This window comes from Stegostoma tigrinum, chromosome 33, assembly GCF_030684315.1.
Source record: "Stegostoma tigrinum isolate sSteTig4 chromosome 33, sSteTig4.hap1, whole genome shotgun sequence".
Taxonomy (NCBI): Eukaryota; Metazoa; Chordata; class Chondrichthyes; order Orectolobiformes; family Stegostomatidae; genus Stegostoma; species Stegostoma tigrinum.
In genome coordinates this window covers 724,272-748,588 of record NC_081386.1, presented here as the reverse complement: position 1 = coordinate 748,588, position 24,317 = coordinate 724,272, and the positions used below count along the sequence as shown (strand labels likewise).

The following is a 24,317-nucleotide window of genomic DNA, read 5'->3' as shown; positions in this document are numbered from 1 at the left end:
CCATCCACCTTGTTTGGAATGCTCCATGCATTCAGATAAAGTGCCCTTATGCGAGTTCTTGCACCACCTTTTTGGGTCCTATTACCTCCATTACTAACAGCTCTTGAGTTCCCCTTCCCTTTAACTTTTTCCTAATTTTCAATGGAATTGAAGCTTCCTGGCCACCTGCTAACCGCTGCTTTGCCTTACATTAATTGTTATTTTCCCTCTACACTCACTTCTCCCTCCCCCCCCCCCCCCCCCCACCACTTACTAGTTTAAAGCCCTATTAACCACCCTATTTACCCTTCTTGCCAGAACACTGGACCTGGCGCTGTTCAGATGGAGTCCATCCCAGTGGTATAGATCCCTCCTTTCCCAGAACTGATGCCAGTGCCCCATGAAAATGAAACCCTCTTTCCCACACCACACTTTTAGCCATGTGCTTACTTCCCTGATCCTTGTCTCCCTATGCCAATTTGCACGTGGCTTGGGCAGCAATCCAGAGATTCTGACCCTTGAAGACTGTTTTTTAATCGTGTTCCTAGCTTTTTGTAATCCTGAAACAGGTCTTTTTTTCCTAGTCCTGCCTATGTTGTTGGTACCTATGTGGACCACAATGACTGGATCCTCCCCCTCCCTCTCTAGTATCCTCTCAACCCAGTAAGAGATGTCTCGCACCCAGGCATCAGGAAAGCAACACACCATGCGGGATTCTCTATCCTGTTCGCAAAGGATACTGCCTATCACCCTGATGATGGAATCCCCTGCAACTACAATCTGTCTTTTTGTTCCCCCCGTCTTGAATGGCCTCCTGGAACATGGCGCCATGGTCAGTTGACTCATCCGTCCTGCAGCCCTGTTCCTCATACATGCAGGGAGCAAGTGTCTCATACCTGTGGCACAATGTCAAGGGCTGTGGCTCCTGTGTTCCTGTCTGCAGGGTCCCTCTACCTGCCTCACTCGCAGTCACACACTGCTGTCACAGCCTACCAATCAAATTAATCAAATTAGTTACTCTACCAGTAGGTACACAGCACCCAGGTATCTCTCCCCCTCTTGGATGTGCCGCAGTGTTTGGAGTTCGGATTCCAGCTCATCAGTTTTGAGCCGGAGCTCCTCAAGCAGCCAACATTTGCTGCAGATGTGGTCGCTGCCATTCTCAATGGGATCAGCTAACTCCCACGTCATACAAGACATCACCTGGCCTGCCATCTCTACTTAGTTAATTGTTTAAAATAATTCTTAAAACAATAGTGGAGTATCTGACTCCACCACCACTTCTGGCAGCGCATTCCACATCCCCACCACACTCTGTATAAAGAACCTGCCTTTGACATCTCCCCTATATCTTCCCCCATCACCTTAAAATTATGCCCCAAATAATAGTCACTTCTGCCTGGGAAAAAGTCTGGCTATCCAATCTATCTGTGCTTCTCATCATTTTGTACACCTCTATCAAGCCACCTCTTGTCCTTCTTTGCTCCAATGATAAAAGCCCTAGCTCCCTCAACCTTTCGTCATATGACCTGGCTTCCAGTCCAGGTAGCATCCTGGTAAATCTCTGCACTGTCTCTAAAGCTTCCACTTCCTTCCTATAATGAGGCACCCAGAACAGAACACCACACTCCAAGTGTGGCCTAACCAGTGTTTTATAGAGCTGCAACATAACCTCGTGGCTCTTAAACTCGGTTCCCCTGCCAATGAAAGCCAGAACACCATATGCTTTCTTTACAATCCTATTAGGTAGCAACTTTGAGGGACCATTTTGTTGGGACTTCTACAAGGCAGTTGAGTTGAGGTAGCTAACCTCAACCTGTAAGAAGTACTTGGGTGAATTTGTAAAGTGTTACAAAGTTCAAGGCTTAGAATTGTGCTTAGGTTTGAAAAGTGGGATTAGTGTAGATTTAGAGATAACAAAGTGTGGAGCTGGATGAACACAGCAGGCCAAGCAGCATTTTAGGAGCACAAAAGCTGACGTTTCGGGCCTAGACCCTTCATCAGGAAAGGAGGATGGGGTGAGGGTTCTGAAATAAATAGGGAGAGCACGGGAGGCAGATAGAAGATGGATAGAGGAGAAGATAGGTGGAGAGGAGACAGACTGGTCAAAGAGGCGGGGATAGAGCCTGAAGAGGTGCGTGGAGGTAGGGAGGGGATAGGTCAGCCCGGGGAGGACGGACAGGTCAAGGGGGTGGGATGAGGTGGGAGGAGCGCTTAGGACAGGAAGGACAGGTTAGGGAGGCGGGGATGAGCTGGGCTGGTTTTGGGATGCAGTGGGGGGAGGGGAGATTTTGAAGCCTGTGAAATCCACATTGATATTATTGGGCTGCAGGGTTCCCAAGCGGAATATGAGTTGCTGTTCCTGCAACCTTTGGATGGCATCATTATGGCACTGCAGGAGGCCCAGGATGGACATGTCGTCTAAGGAATGTGAAGGGGAGTTGAAATGGTTTGTGATTGGGAGGTGCAGTTGTTTGTTGCGAACCGAGCGTTTGTGCTCTCAAAGCAGTCCCCAGGCCTCCACTTGGTTACCCCAGTGTAGAGGAAGCCACAACGGGTACAGCGGATGCAGCATACCACGTTAGCAGATGTGCAGGTGAGCAGCTACTTGGTGTGGAAAGTCATCTTGGGGCCTGGGATGTGGGTGAGGGAAGAGGTGTGGGGACAAGTGTAGCACTTCCTGCGGTTGCAGGGGAAAGTGCTAGATGTGGTGGGGCTGGAGAGGAGTGTGGGGATGGCATTTTTGCAGGAATGTGTGTGGGAGGTGATGTATTCCAGGTACCTGTATGAGTCGGTGGGCTTGAAATGGATATCGTTTTCTAGCTGGTTGCTGGAGATGGAGACAGAGAGGTACAGGAAGGAGAGAGAGGTATTAGAGATAGCACAGGTGAACTTAAGGTTGGGGTGGAAGGTCTTGGTGAAGTGGATGAACTGTTTGAGCGGCCCGCAGGCCCAACCAGTCCCCCTCCATTGACAAGCTCATCTGCTTAGCCGAATTCGACCTAACCCTCAACAACTTCTGTTTCAATTCCTCCACTTCCTACAGACAAAGGGGGTGGCCATGGGTACCGCATGGGCCCAAGCTTTGCCTGCCTCTTTGTAGGTTACATGGAACAATCCCTCATCCATACCTACATAGGCACTAAACCCCACCTCTTCCTCCATTACATTGATGACTGTATCAGCGCCGCCTGGTTCTCCCACGAAGAGCTCGAACAGTTCATCCACTTCACCAACACCTTCCTCCCCAACCTTAAGTTCACCTGGATCATCTCTAATACCGCTCTCTCCTTCTTGGTCTTCTCCGTCTCCATCTCTGGCAACCACCTAGAAACTGATATCCCTTTCAAGCCCACCGACTCCCTCAGCTACCAAGAATACACCTCCTCCCACCCACCTTCCTGCAAAAATGTCATCGCCTACTCCCAATTCCTTTGCCTCTGCCGCATCTGCACCCAGGATGAGGCATTCCACTCCCATACATCCCAGATGTCCTCGTTTTTCAAGGAGTGCAACTTCCCCTATCAGTAGTCGAGAATGCCCTCGACCTTGTCTCCCGTACTTCCCGCAATTCATCCCTCACACCCCCACCCCACAATAAAAACCAAAACAGAATCCCCCTCGTCCTCACATACCACCCCACCAGCCTCCGGATCTTACGCATCATCCTCTGACACTTCCTCCATCCGCAATCTGACCCCACCACCAAAGACATTTTTCCCTCCCTACCATTATCTGCATTCTGGAGGGACCACTCTCTCCATGACTCCCTTGTCCGCTCCACACTCCCCTCCAGCCCCGCCACACCTGGCACTTTGCCCCGCAACCGCAGGAAGTGCTACACCTGCCTATACACCTCCCCCTCAGCCCCATCCCAGGCCCCAAGAAGACTTTTCAAATCAAGCAGATGTTCACCTGCATCCGCTGTTCCAATTGTATCCTCCTCTACTTTGGAGAAACCAAGCGGAGGCTTTAGGACCGCTTTGCAGAACACCTACACTTAGTTCGCAATAAACAACTGCACCTCCCAGTCGCGAACAATTTCAACTTCCCCTCCCATTCCGCAGATGACATGTCCATCCTGGGCTCCTGCAGTGTCACAACGATGCTACCCGAAGGTTACAGGAACAGCAACTCATATTTCGCCTGGGAACCCTGCAGCCCAATGACATCAATGTTGACTTCACAAGCTTCAAAATCTCCCCCCTCCCCACCGCATCCCCAAGCCAGTCCAGCTCGTCCCCGCCTGCCTAACCTGTTCTTCTCACCTATCCCCTCCTCCCACCTCAAGCCACACCCCCATTTCCTACCCACTAACCTCATCCTGCCCCTTGACCTGTCTGTCCTCCCTGACATCCCCACCCCGCAATAAAAACCAAAACAGAATCTCCCTCATCCTCACATACCACCCCACCAGCGTCCGAATCCAACGCATCATCCTCCGACACTTCCTCCATCCGCAATCCGACCTATCTCCTCCCTACCTCCCCACCTACACTCACCTTTACTGGCTCCATCCCTGCCTCTTTGATTGGTCTGTTTCCTTTCCACCTATCTTCTCCTCTATTCATCTTCTATCTGCTCCCTTCTCTCTCCCTATTTATTTCAGAACCCCCTTCCCCTCCCTCATTTTTGAAGAAGGGTCTAGGCCTAAAACGTCAGCTTTCCTGCTCCTCTGATGCTGCTTGGCCTGCTGTGTTCATCCAGCCGTCCACCTTGTTATCTAAGGTACACAGGAGCTTGGCAAAGTTGGATGGTGTTTAATGTCAGAAGTTGCATGACACCAGGTTATAGTCCAACAGGTTTATTTGAAATCACAAGCTTTTGAAGCGCTGTTCCTTCGTCAGGTGAGGTGAAGTGAAGAGAAGCATGCAGGCACAGAATTTACAAGCAGCAAAATTGTACAAATCATGTGAGTGGAGTGTGAACAGGTTGTATAACAAGTCTCTGCAGGTAATCAAGTGTCAGAGGTATGAGTAAAGTGTCAACATCCAAATAGCCAGCATAGGGATGACCTATGACCAACTTAATTGAGGCAGAGGTAATTACAAAAAAATAAAAATAAGAAGATGCTCGATACAAACCAAATGGAAGGAATAACATGATAGGTATAATGGTGATATGCTGAGGGTCTAACCAACGTAACAAATAATCAAAACTGTACAAACTAATTAAGGTAGAGAGACCATAAATTATCAAGGTGATGGTGTCAAAACAGGACAGTAAAGAAGATTTTACAGTTTAATTAGTGCAAGGAGTCTGACAAAGAGGGCAGATGAGGGTATAAATTAAATCAAAGGGATATGATGTAATTGCTATCACGGAGACATAGGTTGGAGGGGTGGGCAGAATCGGGAGCTCGTTATTCCAGGATATGGGGTCTTCAGACAAGACAGGAAAGGAGGTAAAAGAGGAGGAGGTGTCGCAGTATGCATCGAGAATCAATTACAGTAGTAAGGAGGGATGCCATCTGAGAAGGCTTCACAAATGTCACCCAAGGGATCGAACTTATAAACAAAATAAGGGACAATCACATAGCTGGGAATGTACTGTAACCCTATTAACAGTCTGAGAGAAATAAAAGAGCAGACAGTAGGTAAATTTTGGGGAATTGTAAGAGTAATAAGGTCATGATGATTGGGATTTCAACTTCCCCAGCATTAAAATGCAACTAGGAGGATTTTCACCCTTTCACCTTATCTGTGCCCTGCAGCATTTCACAGTCAAGGTTTTATTGAGAATATTTATAGCTTGGGTTGTTGATGTCGTTGTTGACTTGCTCGCCGAGCTGGTAAGTTTGTTTGCAGATGTTTCGTCACCATGCTAGGTAACATCATCAGTGCATCTTTGGAGAAGCGTCACTATTCTGTCTCGCTTGCTGTTTGTGTCTCAGTTTGTTGGAGTGGGGTGGCATCCCTTCCTGATTTGTTTCTTAGTGGTTGGTATATGGGGCCTAGCTCTACATGTTGTTAATGGATTCCGGTTTGAGTGTTAGGCCTCCAAGAATTCTTGTGCGTGTCTGCTTGGCTTGTCCTAAGATTGCTGCGTTGTCCCAGATAAACTGATGTCCCTCTTTGTCCATGTATATTAAAATGAATGATAGTTGGTCATTCTCTTGATAGCTATTTGGTGGTTGTGAATCCTAATGGTTAGTTTCTTTCCGGTTTGCCCTCTGTAATGTTTTTGGCAGTCTTTGTGTGGTATTTTGTAAATAATGTTGGTTCAATTAGTTGTGGTTGTAGGATCAAAAATATAGAGTTGAGCAGAAATAAAATTCACTCATGGGTGTAATTTACAGGTTCCATGACATTAGCTACACTGCAAAACAAGCAATGAAAGAAATAATGGTTTGAAAGTAAGGAACTAGTAATATTTGTAAATGGTGTGATTTTATTGTATGTTAGCTCTATGTAATCGCAACAGGACTTATTCTCCAATCCCCTTTTAATGAAATCCAGCATGCTATATGACTTTACTTTCTTGCTATGCCATTTTGCTAACGTTTTATATTCATTCATGGGATCGGCATCTCACAGGCGAGGCCAGTATTCATTGTTTAGAGGGCAATTAGGAATCAACCATGTTGCTGTGCGCCTGGCGTCATGTAGGCCAAACCAGGTAACAATAGCAAATTTCCTTCCCTAAAACATTAGATTATTTTATCTAAATAATAATCTTTGAATTATGAACACTGGTGCAAAATGATGAACGTTGCTATAAAATGTAATTTCATGGTAGCAGGATCCAGGGCAAAATGTGCCGCCATGATTCATTGTGTTTTAACATCATGTTAGCCAGTAGGCAAGGGATGGAAAATGTGGTGGTTAGGGACTCTGTACTTTCACTCCTGATCAGCATATCTGCAACAAACGTGTCATAGATGTACTTCAAACCCCAGGCAACTTAAAGACAGATGGCTTATATGGAGAGCAAAGAGACCAAGCAAAGAGAAAAATCTCAACTCAGATGGTTACAGATGGGCTAAGAATGAACAAGTTTAGCAATAAGTAGATTAGATGTGTTCAAACTTGGAGTCTTTTAAAGTATAAAGAACAACATGGTCATTAATAGGAAAACCAAAGGTTATGCCCAGGAGCTTCAACAGTTGCTTATCAGTGTAATTTAGTTTGTGAGGTAAAATTTCTAAAAAGGTAACATCAACAAAAGTCCCTGTAGTGATTCCTTCAAGGAGAGTCTGTGCCATGTCACACTAGGTTGACTTGATTAGTGTGATTATAAAACCTTATAATGCCAATCACAGTTCCCAGTGGAGACATTTGCAAATACTATAATGTGGCCTTGTAGCATATTGCTCTGTACGAGCTTCAGAGACAAGCTAAAAACAAGTAAACTGTTATGAATTAAAATGACAGCAAATGATCTGAAAAACCTTGGTCTCTGACTGTTGTAGACCAGTGGGTAATCCTTCAAATAGACAATGCAAGGACAGAGAAAGGAAAAGAATAAAAGAACAGAAGGCAGAATGGGATCAAGGGATCATAGAATCTCTATAGCCCTTCGCCCCAACAAGACCACACCGGCCCTCCAAAGAACATCCGCAGATCCATTCCCCAACCCTTTCTCTGCAATCCTGCATTTCCCATGGCCTGCACATCTTTGGACTGTGGGAGAAAACCAGAGCACCCAGTGGAAACGCATGTAGACATGGGGAGAATGTGCAAACTCCACACAGACAGTCGCCTGATGGTGGATTTAAACCCAGGTCCCTGGCGCTGTGGCATTAACATCAATATGAACATAGTGATCTGTGGTTTCCACACTATTACTGTTTACCTGTACACAGTGGCTTATAGAGATAATGGGAACTGCAGATGCTGGAGAATTTCAAGATAATAAAATGTGAGGCTGGATGAACACAGCAGGCCAAGCAGCATCTCAGGAGCACAAAAGCTGACGTTTCGGGCCTAGACCCTTCATCAGAGAGGGGGATGGGGAGAGGGAACTGGAATAAATAGGGAGAGAGGGGGAGGCGGACTGAAGATGGAGAGTAAAGAAGATAGGTGGAGAGAGTATAGGTGGGGAGGTAGGGAGGGGATAGGTCAGTCCAGGGAAGACGGACAGGTCAAGGAGGTGGGATGAGGTTAGTAGGTAGATGGGGGACTTATGATGTTATCATTGGAGTGGATGTCGTTGGAGTATGATGTGCAGTTAGGGGAATGGTCTCATGACAATTGTCACTATGGCACTCCACAGTTATTCGCTCAATGATGAGAACCAAAAAAATCCAATTGCTATGACAAACTCTGGGAACGGAAAGTTTGGCTGTTAATTTACAAACAAACTGCTGTGAAGGGCTTTAATATTAAAATAGTGTAGCTTTTAAGATACTACAAGCTTTAGAAAGGAAATTTGCTCAGATGTTCACTTTTGTTTATATTTCAAAATTAACTGCTAAAATTCAAGCATTATGAAACTGTCCTGAGGTAGAGAATTTCAAAAACTACTAATTGAAGAAATCTCTCCTCATTTACATCGCAATGTGCAATTCCCTTATGAAAACAAGGACTACGAACTCTAGTTTAAGACCATCTGGCCAGAGGTAACAACCCTCAAAAAAAAGTACATATTTAAATGAGGTCATCTCTTTCAACTTCTAAACTCTAGAGAAAAAAAGCCCACCCTATTCGATATATTTGTATAGAACAATATTCAAGGTTAGGAATCAATCTGAGAAACCATTATTACACCACTTAAAAGCTTATAGTTCTTTCTTTACTAGAAAACTAAAATTGTACTTTAAGTATTTTTTAAATGTCTTTTTTGTAAACCTACAATAATGAGCAACATGGCTTTTTTGTTTATATCTGTCTCAATTAAAATTTTTAAGAAATATAATATATAGGTATCAAGTTATCCTATAACAGTGTTTTTAGAGCAGTAAGCCCGTGCTATTTTCTGGGTCTGTAGATTGTTAAGGTGCAAAGATGGCTTTTCAGAGAGTAATGTGCTCTTCTTTCAGAATCAGGAGATTAGGAAGAATTTCAGTGTTACTGATGATTATCTGCAGTAAGTGTTTTATTGCAAATCCTACTGGATCACATGAATAAGTAGGTGCAGTAGTTAGAGGCAATAAGAAGTTTACAGGAGCCAGCGGCTGTGATGGATGGCAGTTTCAGGAAGTTAGAAAAAGATATAATTGAGTAGATGGGTTACCTCTATAAGAGAAGTAGGCAGATGGTTTTGGAGTCTCTTGTGGCTATCCCCATCTCAAACAAGTATGCTGTTCTGGAAAATGTTTGGTGACGGACTCTCGGGGGAATGTAGCACCAACAGTCAAGATTCTGGTTCGACTGTCTATACTGTGATGAGAGGTATGTCAGTTTCCAAGTAATTGATTGTGATAGGGGATTCTCTAGTCAGAGGCACAGACAGACTTTTCTGCAGCTGACAACGAGACATCAGAATGGTGTGATGCATCTCTGGTGTAAGGGTCAAGAATGTTTCAGAGAGGAGGAAGAATATTCTCAAAAGGGACTGACCAGCAGGAGATCATTGTACATATTGGAACCAACGACATAGGAAGAGGAAAGGATGTGGTTCTGAAGAGAGAACATAGGAAATTGTGTGGAGGTTAAAAAGTAGGTCATTTGAGCGGAGTAATATCTGGATTATTCCTGGTGCAATGTGCAAGTGAGAGTAGGAATAGGAAGATAGAGCATAGCTGAGGAGCTGGTGCAGGGGAAAAGGATACATATTTTTGGATCATTGGAATCTCTTCTGTGGTAGAAGTGACCTGTACAAGGACAGGTTGCACTTGAATTGAAAGAGGATCAATATACTGGTGGGGTGATTTGCTACACTACAGCTACTCAGGATGATTCAATCTAATGGGGGCGGGAGGACCTACAAAGAGATAGTGAGAAAAGAGATCAGTCTGAGACTCCTGCTGTTGGGGAAAAGAGCAAGTCAAATAGTAAAGGCATGCAGGAGCAAAGTAAAGAATGAGGTAGGATGGATAAATTAAACTGTATTTTTCAATGCAAGCGGCCTGACAGGTGAGATAGATAAACTCAATGGCATGGTTGGGAACATGGGACTGGGATACCATAGCTATACATAGACGTGGTTCAGGGATGGGCAGGACTGACAACTTAATATTCCAGACTACAGAAAGGATGGAAAGGTTGGGGGGCTGCAAGGGAGGAAGGGAACTGGCATTTTTGATTTGGGATAATGTTACAGCTGTACTTTGGACATTTCTAGGAGTACATCCAGTGAAGTTATTTGGGTGGAACTGAGAAATGAGAAATGGATGATTACCTTTTAGGCCTGTACCTTGTACTCTCCTATAGTCAGCAGGAAAATAAGAAGCAAATTTGTAAGGAGTTATCTACAAGAATGATAGGGTTGTAATCTTAGAGAATTTTAACTTTCCAAACAAAGGCTTGGACTGCCATTGTCCTAATGGCTTGAATGGAGAGGATTTTAAGTGTGTTCAAGAAAATTTGCCTATTCAGTACTCATGGGAAATAAGGCAGGGCAGATGACTGAGGTGTAAGTGGGGGAGCACTTTGCACCAGTGATTATATTCTATTAGTTTTTAATAGCTATAGAAAAAGGGTAGACCTGATCTAAAAGTTAAAGTTCTAAATTGGAGGAAGGCTAATTTTGATGGTTTTAGGCAAGAACTTTCAAAAATTGTTTGGAGGCAGATATTTGCAGGTAAAAGGATGGCCTGAAAGTGGGAAACCTTCAAAAAAGAGAAAATGTTCCTGTTATGGTGAAGGACAAGGCTGGTAGATGTAGGGAATGCTGGATGGCCAGAGAAATTGAAGTTTTGATCAAGATAAAGAAGGAAACATATGTCGGGTATAGACAGCAGGGATCGAGTGAATCCTTAGAAAGATATAAGGGTGGTATGAGTATATGTGAAAGAAATCAGGAGGGCAAAAAAGGCATGAGATAGTTTTGGAAAATAGGGTTAAGGAGAATCCAAAGGGATTTTACAAATACATTAGGGACTAAAGAGTAACTAGGGGGAGAATAGGGCCCCTTTAAGATCAGCAAGGCCACCTATGTCTGGAACTGCAGGAGATGGGAGAGATATTAAATGAGTATCTTGCACCAGTGTTCACTGTAGAGAAGGATACAGAAGCTAGAGAACTTGGCAAAATAAATAGTGATTATCTTGAAAAGTGTTCGTACTGCAGAGGTGGTTATGCTGGATGTTTTAAAACGCATAAATGTAGATAAATCCCTGGGACCTGATCAGGTGCACCCTAGAACTTTGTGGCAAGCCAGGGAATGGATTGCTGGACCCCTTGCTGAGGTATTTGTATCATCAGTAGCCACAGGTGAGGTGCTGGAAGACTGGAGGTTGGCTGATGTGCTGCCATTATTTAAGAAAGGCGGTAAGAAAAACCTAGGGAATTATAGACCTGAAGCTCTGATATCAGTGGTCAGTAAGTTGTTGGAGCGGATTCTGATGGACAGGATTTACATATATTTCGAAAGACAAGGGCTGGGTTGGGATAGTCAACGTGGCTTTGTGCTTGGGAAGTAGTGTCTCACTAATTTGATTGAGTTTTTGAAGAAGTGGTGACAAGGATTGAAGAAGACAGAGCGGTGGACTTCATAAGACCATAAGGCAAAGGAGCGGAAATTAGGCCATTCAACCCATCAAACCTGCTCCGCCATTCAATTATGGCTGATAAGTTCCTCAACCCCAATCTCCCACTCTCTCCCCATAATCCTTGATCCCTTTGAAAATAAAGAACCTATCTATCTCAGTCTTAAATGTACTCAATGACCTTCTGTGGCAGTGAATTCCATAGATTCACCACTCTCTGGCTGAAGAAGTTTCTCCTTATCTCCGTTCTGAAAAGGTCTTCCTTTACTCTAAGGCTATGCCCGCAGGTCCTGGTCTCAGTAGGGCATTCGATAGGGTTCTTCAAATATATTGGTTAACAAGATTTGATCACATGGAATACAAGGACAACTAGCTATTTGTGTACAGAACTGGTTTGGTTTGAAGGTAGGAGCTAGGGTGGTACTGAGGGATGCTTTTTGGACTGGAGACCTGTGACCAGTGGGTGCCACAAGAATTGGTGCTGGGTCCACTGCTTTTTGTCATTTATATAAATGATTTGGATGTTAACATTCTGGTTATGGTTAGTAAGTTTGCAGATGACACCAAAAATGATGGTATGCAAAGGAGGTTACCTCAAAGTATAAGGGAACCTTGATCAGTTAGGCCAAGGAGTTTAATTTAGATAAATGTGAAATGTTGCATTTTGGAAAGGCAAATCAGGGCAGGACTAATACACTTCGTGGTGTGTGCCAGACCTTGGCGTGCAAGTTTGTTTTTCCATGAAAGTAGAATCGCAGGTAGACAGGATAGTGAACAAGGTGTTTGGTTTGCTTGCCTTTATTGGTCAATGTATTGAGTTTGGGATTGGGAGGTCGTGTTGCGACTGTACAGTACATTGGTTAGGCCATTTTTGGAATACTGCATTCTATACTGGTCTCCCTGCTCTAGGAAAGGTGTTGTTAAACTTAAAAGGGTTCAGAAAAGATTTACATGGATGTTGCCAGGGTTGGAGGGTTTGAACTTTTGGGAAGAGGCTGAATATACTAGAGTTATTTTCCCTGGAACATTGGAGGCTGAGGGGGTGATTTTATAAAAGAATGAGGGGCATACACAGGGTAAATAGTCAAGATCTTTTCCCCAGGGTAAGGAAGTCCAAAATTATACGGCATGAATTTAAGGTGAGAGCCAAAAGGTTTAAAAGGAACCTAAAGGGCAACTTTTTCCACACACAGTGGTATGTTTATGGAACAAACTGCCAAAAGAAATAGGGGAGGCTGGTACAATTACAACGTCTAAAAGGCATCTGGATGGGTATATCGAAAAGAAGGGTTGAGAGGGATATGGGCCAAATGCTGGCAAATGGGACTAGATTTATTTAGAATATCTGTTTGGCATGGACCATTTGCAGCAAAGGGTCTGTTTCTGTGCTGTGAATCTCTATGATGAAGACCAGGCTGACCAAAGCTCTAGACACAACTGCAACAAGACTTCTCTAATCTAACTTCTCCAAATATCCTTGCAATGAAGAATCACATACCTCATTGCACTGTTGTGATAGGGAGACAGACTGCCAAATCAAATCAGTTTCCATATTCCTGTATTTGCAACAGTGAAGTTAAAACATTCAATGACCCTCAAAATTGCTCAATTGATTCCTAATTAGACTCCTTGAATAATTGCTGCCAGACACCAAGTTTATGGCTTAAACAAAACAAGTTTATTAATAATACCTATAGTTTAAACCCAATCATCTTTGATTCTAGCTCCCGTTCATTCATGGACGGAAAAACACAGTTGAGGGATAAATTAAAAAGTAAAGGAAATATAATTGCAAATCCACTTCAGCAATTTCCATGTACCGTAATATCATAAGTCAATGTGATTGTATCTTTGTTTCTGAAGGCATTGTTCAATGCAAATAGCTTCCAGTGGGTTCTGAGGAACACTTATTTAATTCGTATATACTGAAGTTCTACTCTCAACTTTGAATGAGTCAATAACGAGACGATAATGGAGCAATCAGATCTTCCCGTAGATTTGGCAGCCACAGTACTTCTGACAAAAATAAAACCACAGTTCAAAACCAGTTCAAATTTTAGCCTTCTTTTTCCAAAAAATTCTTTGTTAGACTGATTAACATTGGTTTCTCTGAGAGGCCCCTGTTAAAATTGAAACATTTGCCATCTGTTGCAGCTTAAAGCCATTCCAGACTGGAAATGTCTACAGCTTTTTTTGCGCAAGATTCAACCTGCAATTAACTTCCAGGCCTGGCAATATAAATAAATATCAGTTTATTTGTTCCCTTTTTTTGTTAAGAAAAGAAGCTGCTGCTCGCATCTCAAAATGCACTTCAACTTTCAGCTCACAGCTCCATGCCAAAAAAGATAAAAGTAAAATGGTGAAGATCTCAACACTGTGTACACCCAAATCCCTTTAGTAAATGTTGGTATTTAATTTTTAAAAATATGTACTTAGTTTATCTTCCCAAAAAATTCAACCGCTTTAGTCCTTCAAATGATACACCAACTAGGAATAGGCTGCACAGCCTGTCCTACTATTCAGTCAATCATAGCTGATCAAACACTTAGGGCCTTTTAAAAACTGAAAAAACTGCAGATGCTGTAAATCAGGAATAAAAACAGAAGTTTCTGGAAAAGTTGAGCAGGTCTAGCAGCATTTGTGGAGAAAAGATCAGAGTTGATGTTTCGGGTCTGGTGACCCTTCCTCAGAATGTAAGACCATAAGACATAGGAGTGGAAGTAAGGCCGTTCGGCCCATCAAGTCCACTCCGCCATTTACATCATGGCTGATGGGCATTTCAACTCCACGTCCCTGCACTCTCCCCGTAGCTCTTGATTCCTTCTGAGATCAAGAATTTGTCGATCTCTGCCTTGAAGGCATCCATCGTCCCCATATCTGGTACCAGTTAGGGCCTTTTGCTCACTCCATTCCCTTAAGCCTATCTGCCACTTGTAATCAGAAATCTATCAATTTCTACCTCGAAGATTCTCAGAGAATTCTCATTGTAAAGGTTCACAACCTTCTGAGTAAAAAAAATTCTCCTTGTATTGGAGCTAAGTGCATCCCCCTTATAATCTGTGCCATCCTAGTTTTAGACTCCCCAGTCAGGAGAAATGTCTAATCTGTAGTTGACCCTGTCCATCCCCAGGTATTTTATATGAGATCACTTCTTGTTCTATGAAACTCCAGAGAACACAAGCCATGTTTACTCATCACAGGACGGTCCCACTATCCCGGGAATGAGTCTGGCAAACTTTTGTTATAATCCTTCCCTTGGTGTTTGTCTTTCTTTGAACAGAGAGACTAAAAGTGCATGCATCACTCTAGATGCATTCTAACAAAGCTCAAATTACAATGAAACACAACTTCTTCTGTACTCAAATTATTTTGCAATTAAGACTAACGCTATGTTAGACTTCCTAATAGCTTCCTGCACCTGAAAATTAACCTGTGGTGACATTGACAAGGATACTTAGGTCCATTGGTACATCTGTACTTTGCAACCTTTTAACATTTAAGAAATACTCTTGTACTTCTGTTTCCACAATTCTTCACCTGCCATGTTCTTGCCAATTCACTAAGGCTATCCAAATACTCCTGAAGTTGCTTTACATTTCCCACTTAACTTCGTACCATCCACAAAATTTGGAAGTAATACGTTTGGTCACCACCTCCAAATCACTGATATACATTGCGAACAGCAGAGACGCAAGTGCTGATCCTTATAGTATTCCAATAGTCACAGCGTGTCAACATGAGAGAAATCCATTTATTCCTCCTATTTTCTGGCTGTTAGCTGATGACAGTACATTACCCACTACCCCATGCGTTTGATCTTTCTAACTAGCCTCCTATAGGGTACTATACTAAAAGCCTTCTGGAAATCTACAATACTACATTCATCAGCTTGCCTTTACCAATTTTGTTTGTAATATCTTCAACAAAATCAAGTTCATCACATGCAATTTCCCAATTGCAAATCCATGCTGACTGTGCACAATTAGCTTATCAACATTATTTATCCCATCTTTGTACAGATTCTTCCTTAGTCTTCCCTCCCACTGATGTAAGGTCACAGGTCTTTAGATCCTGGTTTTCTCTCTCACCGTCTTCTTAAATGTGACATTGGTTACCTTCCAATCCACAGGAATCATTCCAGAATCTGGAGAATTTGGGAAAATAATCAAAAATGCATCAACTGCACTACAGCCACATCCTTAAACTCTGGAATGAACGCCACCATGTCCTGAGGATTTGTCAACTTTCAACCCCGTTAATTTCTATCATACAATCCTTCTTACAAATGCCTATTTCTTTCAACTCATTCTCCCTAGCCACTTGGATCTCTGCTTCTGAGACATTTCTTAAAAACTAACACAAATTAATCTTATTTTTCTATTCCCAGATATTCTCCTGACTCTGCTTTTAGCAGACCCACATTCATTTTAGCTAAATGTTCCCTTTTTACATACCTAAGGAAGCTTTTTTAGTCTATTTTTGTGTTCTTTGCCAGATTGCATTCATTTTCTATTCTCCTTTTCCTTATCAGTTTCTTGATTCCCCTTTTGTCACATTTTATGAACCTCACAATATTCAATTACTGCTATTTCTTGCAATGTTTTTGGGACTTTGAAATTGTATGCAATCCTGAACTTGCCTTGTTAGCCACAGTTGACTGAATTTTCTGAATTTTTGCACCTTGAAGTACAAAGTTGCTACAAGTTATGCAATATATCTTTGTTCATTGCCTACAGTCATGCCTTTTTATATTTTCCCTATCTACCTAAGATGATTTATATTTCATGCCTTCATAAGTTCCCTTATTCAAATTTAAAACTTTCTGCAGAGTGAAGCTCCTCATTTTCAAACATAAATGTAAACTTCTATTGTCTTCTTTTATCTTATATACACACACTGCAGGTGTGTCAGCTCATTAAAAAAGCAACATCCATTCACTGGAGCTTTCGTTATTTCAATGCTTGACCAATCAAAACCAACCTGGATGACTGGAGGACAGCTAATGTGTTGCCATTTCTCAAGATGGATTGCAGAGATAAACCATGCAACTGCAAACCTGACTCTCAACTATCAAAGATATAGAAACGATTAGGAAATTTTCTGGGACACAGGATTAATATCTACATGGAGAGACAAGAATTAATCAAGGATAATAAGCATGGCTTTGTATTGAATTTTTGATTTTTTTCAACAAGGTGACTAGTGCGGTTGATATTGTCTGCGTAAACTCAATGTTAACCAGTCTGCCGTGCAAGACCTTGTTGAGAAGCTGAGCCTGTGGGAAATTGGCTCAGTCATGAGAAGTAGATGATGTTGGTTGAAGGCTGATTTTGCAATGGGAAGTCTGTGTCCAGTGGCATACCACTGGGTTCAGTGCTGGGTCCCTTCCTGTTTGTTGTGTACATTATACCTGCTATGTTAATGTCTGGATGATTAATCAGTAAGTTAACAGATGATATGACATGAAAGTTGGCAGTGTGATAAATACAAGGAGGAAAGCATTAAACTTGAAGACAATATATATAGGTTAGAGGCAGAAAAGTGTCAAATTTAATCCTGAAAAACGTGGTGATGCATTTTGGGAAGACTAACAAGGCAATGGAGTACATGTTGAATGTTAGGGCCCGAGGAAGTTTACAGGATCAGAGGTGTGTGTTCATAGATATTTGAAGGCAGCAAGATGAACAGATGTGGTGGTTAAGGTGGTGTTTGGCATATTTCTTTTATTAATCAAAGCATTGAATACAAGGGCAAGGAGCTTATGGTGGAGCTGTATAGGCTAGCTGGAGTGCTCTGTGCAGTTGTGCTCATCGCTGTAGGAGGTTGAGAGGAGATTCACCAGAAGTTGCAAGGCCAGAGTGATTCAGCTACGAAGAGAAGTTAGAAAGACAGTGGGTAATTTTCCTTTGAGCAGAGACAGCTGAGGGCTGGCTGGATCTGATCAGCCATGCTGATTATCCTTGATTAATTCTTGTACAAAGTTATGAGGGGCACGGATAGGGAGAAACCCTTTCCTTTAGTAGAGGGGTGAACAACCAGTGAGCTTAGGTTTAAGGTCAGAAGCAGAAAGTTTAGAAGGCTTTTGCAGAATTTTTGTTTCACTCAGAGGGTGATGAGTATCCGGAACTCACTAATTAAGTCGATGCAGGAACCCTCAAAACATTTAAGAACTATTCAGTTGGGTACTTGAACTGCCATACTATTCAAAGCTAGGGGCCAGGTGCTAGAAAATGGTCTACAGTAGATGGATGCTTGATGACAAGCATAAAGACAATGGACCAAATGGGTTCTTGATGTGCATTGTCCACAGCAACACCTTTATTTGCCAATCAGCATCTAGTCTTGTACAATTTAAAAATGCAGTTAACTTCCGGAACCGCTGCTGCAGTCACCACCTCCACGTCCAGGTACTACAGCCCACACACCACCCTCACCTCAGCTGCTGCCGCCCGCCCCGATCCTCCAACCGCCGACGGAACCCCGCCCACGGTCTCTGCCGACGGAACCCCGCCCACGGTCGACGGAACCCCGCCCACGGTCGACGGAACCCCGCCCACGGCCGACGACCTCATCGCTCCGCCCACAACCTCCACAGCCTGCAACCCCAGAGGAGACAGCCACACTGAGCCCTGCCGCATCTTCACCATCCCCCCAGACCTCCCACTGACTGAGGACGAACGGTCAGTCCTTAGCAAGGGGCTCACCTTTGTCCCCCTACAACCACACATCAACCAATACCAGTCACGATTGGACATAGAGCAGTTTTTCCACCGTCTTCGCCTCCACGCCTACTTCTTCAACCGGGAACCCAACCCTCCTTCCACTGACCCCTTCACCCGCTTCCAACACAAGTCCTCCTCCTGGACACCACCCCCAGGCCTCCTACCCTCCCTCAACCTCTTCATCTCCAACTGCCGTCGAGACATCAACCGCCTCAACCTCTCCACCCCTCTCACCCACTCCAACCTCTCCCCCGCAGAATGGGCAGCCCTCCGCTCCAACCCCAACCTCACCATCAAACCCGCAGACAAGGGTGGCGCAGTGGTAGTATGGCGCACTCTTCTTCACTCTCTATCTTCGGTCCGCCTCCCCCTCTCTCCCTATTTATTCCAGTTCCCTCCCCCCATCCCCCTCTCTGATGAAGGGTCTAGGCCCGAAACGTCAGCTTTTGTGCTCCTGAAATGCTGCTTGGCCTGCTGTGTTCATCCAGCCTCACATTTTATTATCTTGGAATCTCCAGCATCTGCAGTTCCCATTATCTCTCTCTCCCTTTTAGATTGTTGTTCTTGCAAATTAACTTAATGAAAAGATGTCACGATGAAAATTTGACAAATGTGTCTAATTTCTGTACTCAAGTTCTCATATGTGGTGGTGTAAACTGGTTTATGTGTTGCATTTCTTTTCAAAACACATCCCACTGACCTTCTGCTATCCATAGTAACCTGGCTAAATTTGTCCATCATAGGTAAGGGCACAGAGAAAGACTAAAATATAAATGCAATAGATTTCCTCTTTAATCCTCGAAACAATAAAAGTAATCTGCTATTAATAAATTGACCTCATGGATTACAAGCTCCACTGATGGGTAAAACAGGTCATGGGACCGAATACCTGAAAGTGCTGTTTTTAAAAGAATTTCCTGAGGTGTCACAGACTCTGAGCAGCTAGTCAGATGATCTACTATTTTCCTTTCCACAAGCACACAACTCTTCAATAATTCTCCCCATTTTTCTCACACAGCATTCAAATCTACTATTTTGTTCTGTTTAACACCATTTCAATTGATGCTTGTGCATGCTCAGTTGCTCCCTCTGCCATACCCTTAGACCTGTTGTTTTGTATCCTGCTCAACTCTGGTCTCTGACCTATTGAACCTTTTACCTGAGCAGTCGTGGGGCCATGTTTTTGTTCCTAACAAAGCACTTCTGTTGAATGTAACTTTCGTCAGATCATTGCCCTTGCCTCTGCAATCATCATTCTAACAAGTGACCCACTAGTACTCCTGCTTCCTCCTACAAAATCCACTCCTAGTACTCAATTCAACACCTGTACCCTGACCACCATCTCCTCGTCTCCCCACCACCCACACAAACACAGACAGCAAACCCCCTTCCCCATCCACAGAGATCTTCTCCTGCCCTTCTGCACATTCCTAATTTCAGCCTGCACGGCCACTGCCATTGTATGTGTGAAATATTATAGGTATTATATGCTACCCCCTTGTAAAAAGACTACCTTTTTTAGAATGAACTCACTGACAATTATCACTTGTAGAATCACTACTGTTCAGGAGGCCATTTGGCCCACTGCCCACACCGGTTCTATTACCCAGTGCCAATGTCCTGCCTTTTCTCCGTGTCCCTGGACACTATTTCTACCTCAATAATCATCCAGTGCCCTCTTCAATGTCTCAATTGAACCTATCTCCAATACATTCCAAGCCGTGCATTCCATTTATCAAAAAATGTTATTTCTCACTTCACTCTCAATTAATTCTGCATTACTTTAAATCTATGCCCTTTCACTTTTCCTTTACGAGTTAGGCTTCTTCAGCCTATCTACTCTAGAGCCAACTCATGATCTTGAAAACCTCTTATCAAATCTCCTTTCAGCCTTGTCCCAAAGAGAACAGTTACAACATCTTCAAATCTACCTAACAATTGAAGACTTTTCATACCTGGAACCATTCCATTCCCTTTTGCGAACTTATCTCATTGTCCTTACTACTATCTGTTCAAATCACATTTTCTTTGAGAAGCAAAAAATTAAATCCAACACTTTATCTTATTGATATCCTTTTAATTTGAAATCATCATAATCCTATCAGCAAATGCCATCTTAAACTAAATATTCAAAACAATGGGTCTACTATTGCCTGGAGTTGATTGTGATGATTTGATTTAAAAACTAGGAGGTCATGAGGTCAAAGTCTCATGTTTATTTCATCCTTTTATTTGAGGGGGAAGGGAGAAATGGGGGAAGCAGAAGCAGTTTGGACTTATGCTAGGCACAGTTAACTAATATTGACTATAACAGGGAAGCTCTCATCTTATCTGAATTTCATTTTTAGTGTTCTTATAGTTTATTAGAGGTCAGGATTGCTGTATTTCCACACATTTCTGAACAGTGTCCAGGGTCTAGGCCCGAAACGTCAGCTTTTGTGCTCCTGAAGGATGAAGGGTCTAGGCCCGAAACATCAGCTTTTGTGCTCCTGAGATGCTGCTTGGCCTGCTGTGTTCATCCAGCTTCACACTTTGTTATCAAAGTGAAATTCCTGTCTAGTTCATATGATGTGTTCTATCAGCCCAGATTCATCAAACTGCCCCCCATGACACCATGTTCTGAATTCCAGAATCAATTTAGTTTTCCTCCGCTCAGTATTTCTTTTAGTGATAAGGCATTGGATTGGTTTCTTAGTAACAAATGGTAGCAGGCTAAAATAAATTGATTTATCTTACATTTTACCGATTGTGGTACTGTTTTGAATTAAAACTAAATACATCAATTTAGTTTTTAGCAGGTGAGTAGATTTTCAGAACTAAAGAGACTTACCCTGGGATTCTGGTATTATTCCTCTGTTAAATATGTTCTAATTTACTTAGTCATCTTTTCTCAGTTAATTTTTTTAAAGTCTCTAAACTAAAGTCCTTGTGACTTTACTCACAAAACCAAACAAGTCATTGTCTATAATAGGAGTGTGGTTATAATCAGTAATATATGTTAAATAGGCACCCGGGTTCGATTCCAGACTTGGAGTTTGCGCGTTCTCCCTGTGCCTGTGTGGATTCTCTCCAGGCACTCTGGGTTCCTCCCACAGTCCAGAGGTGTGCAGGTCAGGTAGATTGGCCATTCTAAATTGCCCCACTGTGTCCAGGGATTTGCAGGCTAGGTGGGTTAGCCATGGGAAATGCAGGGTTACAGGGAGGAGTGTGAATCTAGGTGGGATGTTCTTTGGAGGGTCAGTGTGGACCTGATGGGCTGAATGGCCTGCTTTCATGCTCTAGGTATGCTATGATGATTCTATGATATATATCTGGTATTCAATAATCCCTCTCACATTTTCGTCTGCATAATTTATGAATACCGCAAACGAGAAGGGACACAGCACTGATCCCTGTGGTACACCACTGCACACTAGGCACCACTTACACTTCAGCAAAACTCTCTATCTCCTATTACTAAGCTAATTTTTACTAAACCGAAGCACCCGGAGGAAACCCGCGCAGACATGGGGAGAATGTGCAAACTCTGCACAGACAGTTGCCCAAGGCTGGAATTGAACACGGATCCCTGGCGCTGTGAGGCTGCAGTGCTAACTACTGAGCCACCGGGCCGTGGATAGATAACTGGCTAGGCAACAGGATGCAGAGAGTTGTAGTGGAAGGGAGTTTCTCAAAATGGAGAACTGTGACCAGTGGTGTTCCACGGGGATCCGTGTTGGGACCACTGTTGTTTGTGGTATACATAAATGATCTGGAGGAAGGTACAGATGGTCTGATTAGCAAGTTTGCAGATGACACCAAGATTGGTGGAGTAGCAGATAGTGAAGGGGACTGTCGGAGAATGCAGCATAATATAGATAGATTGGAGAGTTGGGCGGAGAAATGGCAGATGGAATTCAATCCAGGCAAAAGCGAGGTGATGCATTTTGGAAAATACAATTCAAGAGAAAATTATTTATAAATGAAGAGCCCTGGGGAAAATTGATGCACAGAGTGAGTGTTCAGGTCCATTATACCCTGAAGGTGGCACGGCAGGTCAATAGAGTGGTCAAGAAGGCATACGGCATGCTTCCATTCATCGGACGGGGTATTGAGTACAAGATTTAGCAGGTTATGTTACAGTTGTACAGGACTTTGGTTCAACCACATTTGGAATACTGCATACAGTTCTGGTCGCCACATAACCAAAATGCTTTGGAGAGGGTGCAGAGGAGGTTCACCAGGATGTTGCCTGGTATGGAGGGCGCTAGCTATGAAGAGAGGTTGAGTAGATCAGGATTATTTAATTAGAAAGACGGAGGTTGAGGGGGGACTTGATTGAGGTCTACAAAATCATGAGAAGTATAGACAGGATGGGTGGCAAGAAGTTTTTTCCCACAGTGGGAGACTCAATTACTAGGGGTCACGATTTCAAGGTGAGAGGCAAAAAGTTTATTGAGATATGCGTGGAAAGTTCTTTACGCAGAAGGTGGTGGGTGCCTAGAATGTGTTGCCTGTGGAGGTGGTAGAGGCAGGCACGATAGTGTCATTTAAGATGTATCTCGACAGATCCATGAATGGGCAGGGAGCAGAGGGATACAGATTCTTGGAAAATAGACGACAGGATCTGAATCAGCGCAGGCTTGGAGGGCTGAAGGGCCTGTTCCTGTGCTGTAATTTTCTTTGTTCTTTGACAGACACCTCAGTACCTCACTCTACCGCAAGCCCAACAGATAACTTCACAATGCCGTACATGTCTGGCTTCCACCTTAAACATGTTAAGGAAGCTATCCCCTCGGGACAAGCCCTGCATATACACAAGATCTGCTCAGACAAGGAGGAATGCAATGGACACCTAAAGATTTTGAAGGACAGCCTCATAAGAATGAGATACAACTCTCAACTCATCGATTGCCAGTTTCAAAATGCCACAATGAGAAACCATTAGACACAACCAACAGAGTACCCTTCATCATGCAGTACTTCGCCAAAGTGGAGAAAGTACGCCATGGTTCTAGCAGCCTTCAACATGTCAGTGATGATGACAAACATCTTGCCAAGATCATCCATATGCCTCCACTTCTCACCTTCAAACAATTGCCAAAAATTAAACACACCATCGTTCACAGCAAACTACCCAGCTTTCAGGGCGACATCGACCACAACACCACACAGCTCTGCCATGACATGTGCTCTGCAAGACATGCCAGATCATCGACATGGACACTACCATCAAACGTGGGAACACCACCCACTACGTACACAGCAAATATTCATGTGACTCAGCCAACGCTGTCTACCTCATACGTTATAGGCAAGGATGTCCTAATGCATGTTGAGGAGACCATGCAGACGCTACAACAATGGATGAATGGACACTGCGCAACAATTGCCAGACAGGAATATTCCCTCCCAGTCGGCGAACACTTCAGTGGTCAAGGACAGCCTCTAATCTTGGGAAACATGGTTAGCTACCCACGTACAGGAGGAACTAGAGCAAACCATATATTAAGCTCTCTTGCCGACTTACCCCCATGATTTAAACCTTTATTTAATCAATTACTTTAGGAGTCTTCTTCCCTTGAGAAATTTAAAACAGAATATCGCCCTTACAAGCTGTAAAACACAAAATAAAAACTTTCTAAGGGCTCTTGTGATTCAGTGGTAGTGTCCATACTTTTGAGCCAGGAAGTCCCACCTCTAAAAAAAATGTGTAATACCATGTCTGAACATGTTGAATCGAAAAAAGATTTTTTTGAACTGAGTAGCTGCGCAGTCAAGCAGCTTCCACTTGCCCCACCCACCGTGCACAAAACCCCGCCCACCACGTCAAGGAGCACACCCACTTTTTTGCCCCGCCCCGCCCCGCCCCGCCCCGCCCAGCCCACGAACAACGAACACCCCGCCTTATCGCTCGCCCCGCCCACTGGGCACAGTGAGCCTGCTCCAGTTACGTCACCCCGCACACTGCGCAAAGGACACACCCCTTTATCGCCCCACCTTCGCCGCAAAAGACGCATTTACGCCTTGAACACCCCGCCCACCGA

General features: G+C 43.6%; 1 pseudogene; it reads right to left on the bottom strand.

Moving 5' to 3' along the window:
• Nucleotides 1-6,991: 6,991 nt before the first annotated feature.
• LOC125467125 (zinc transporter ZIP1-like) lies at nucleotides 6,992-16,974 on the bottom strand (annotated as a pseudogene).
• Between the last annotated feature and the right edge of the window lie 7,343 nt (nucleotides 16,975-24,317).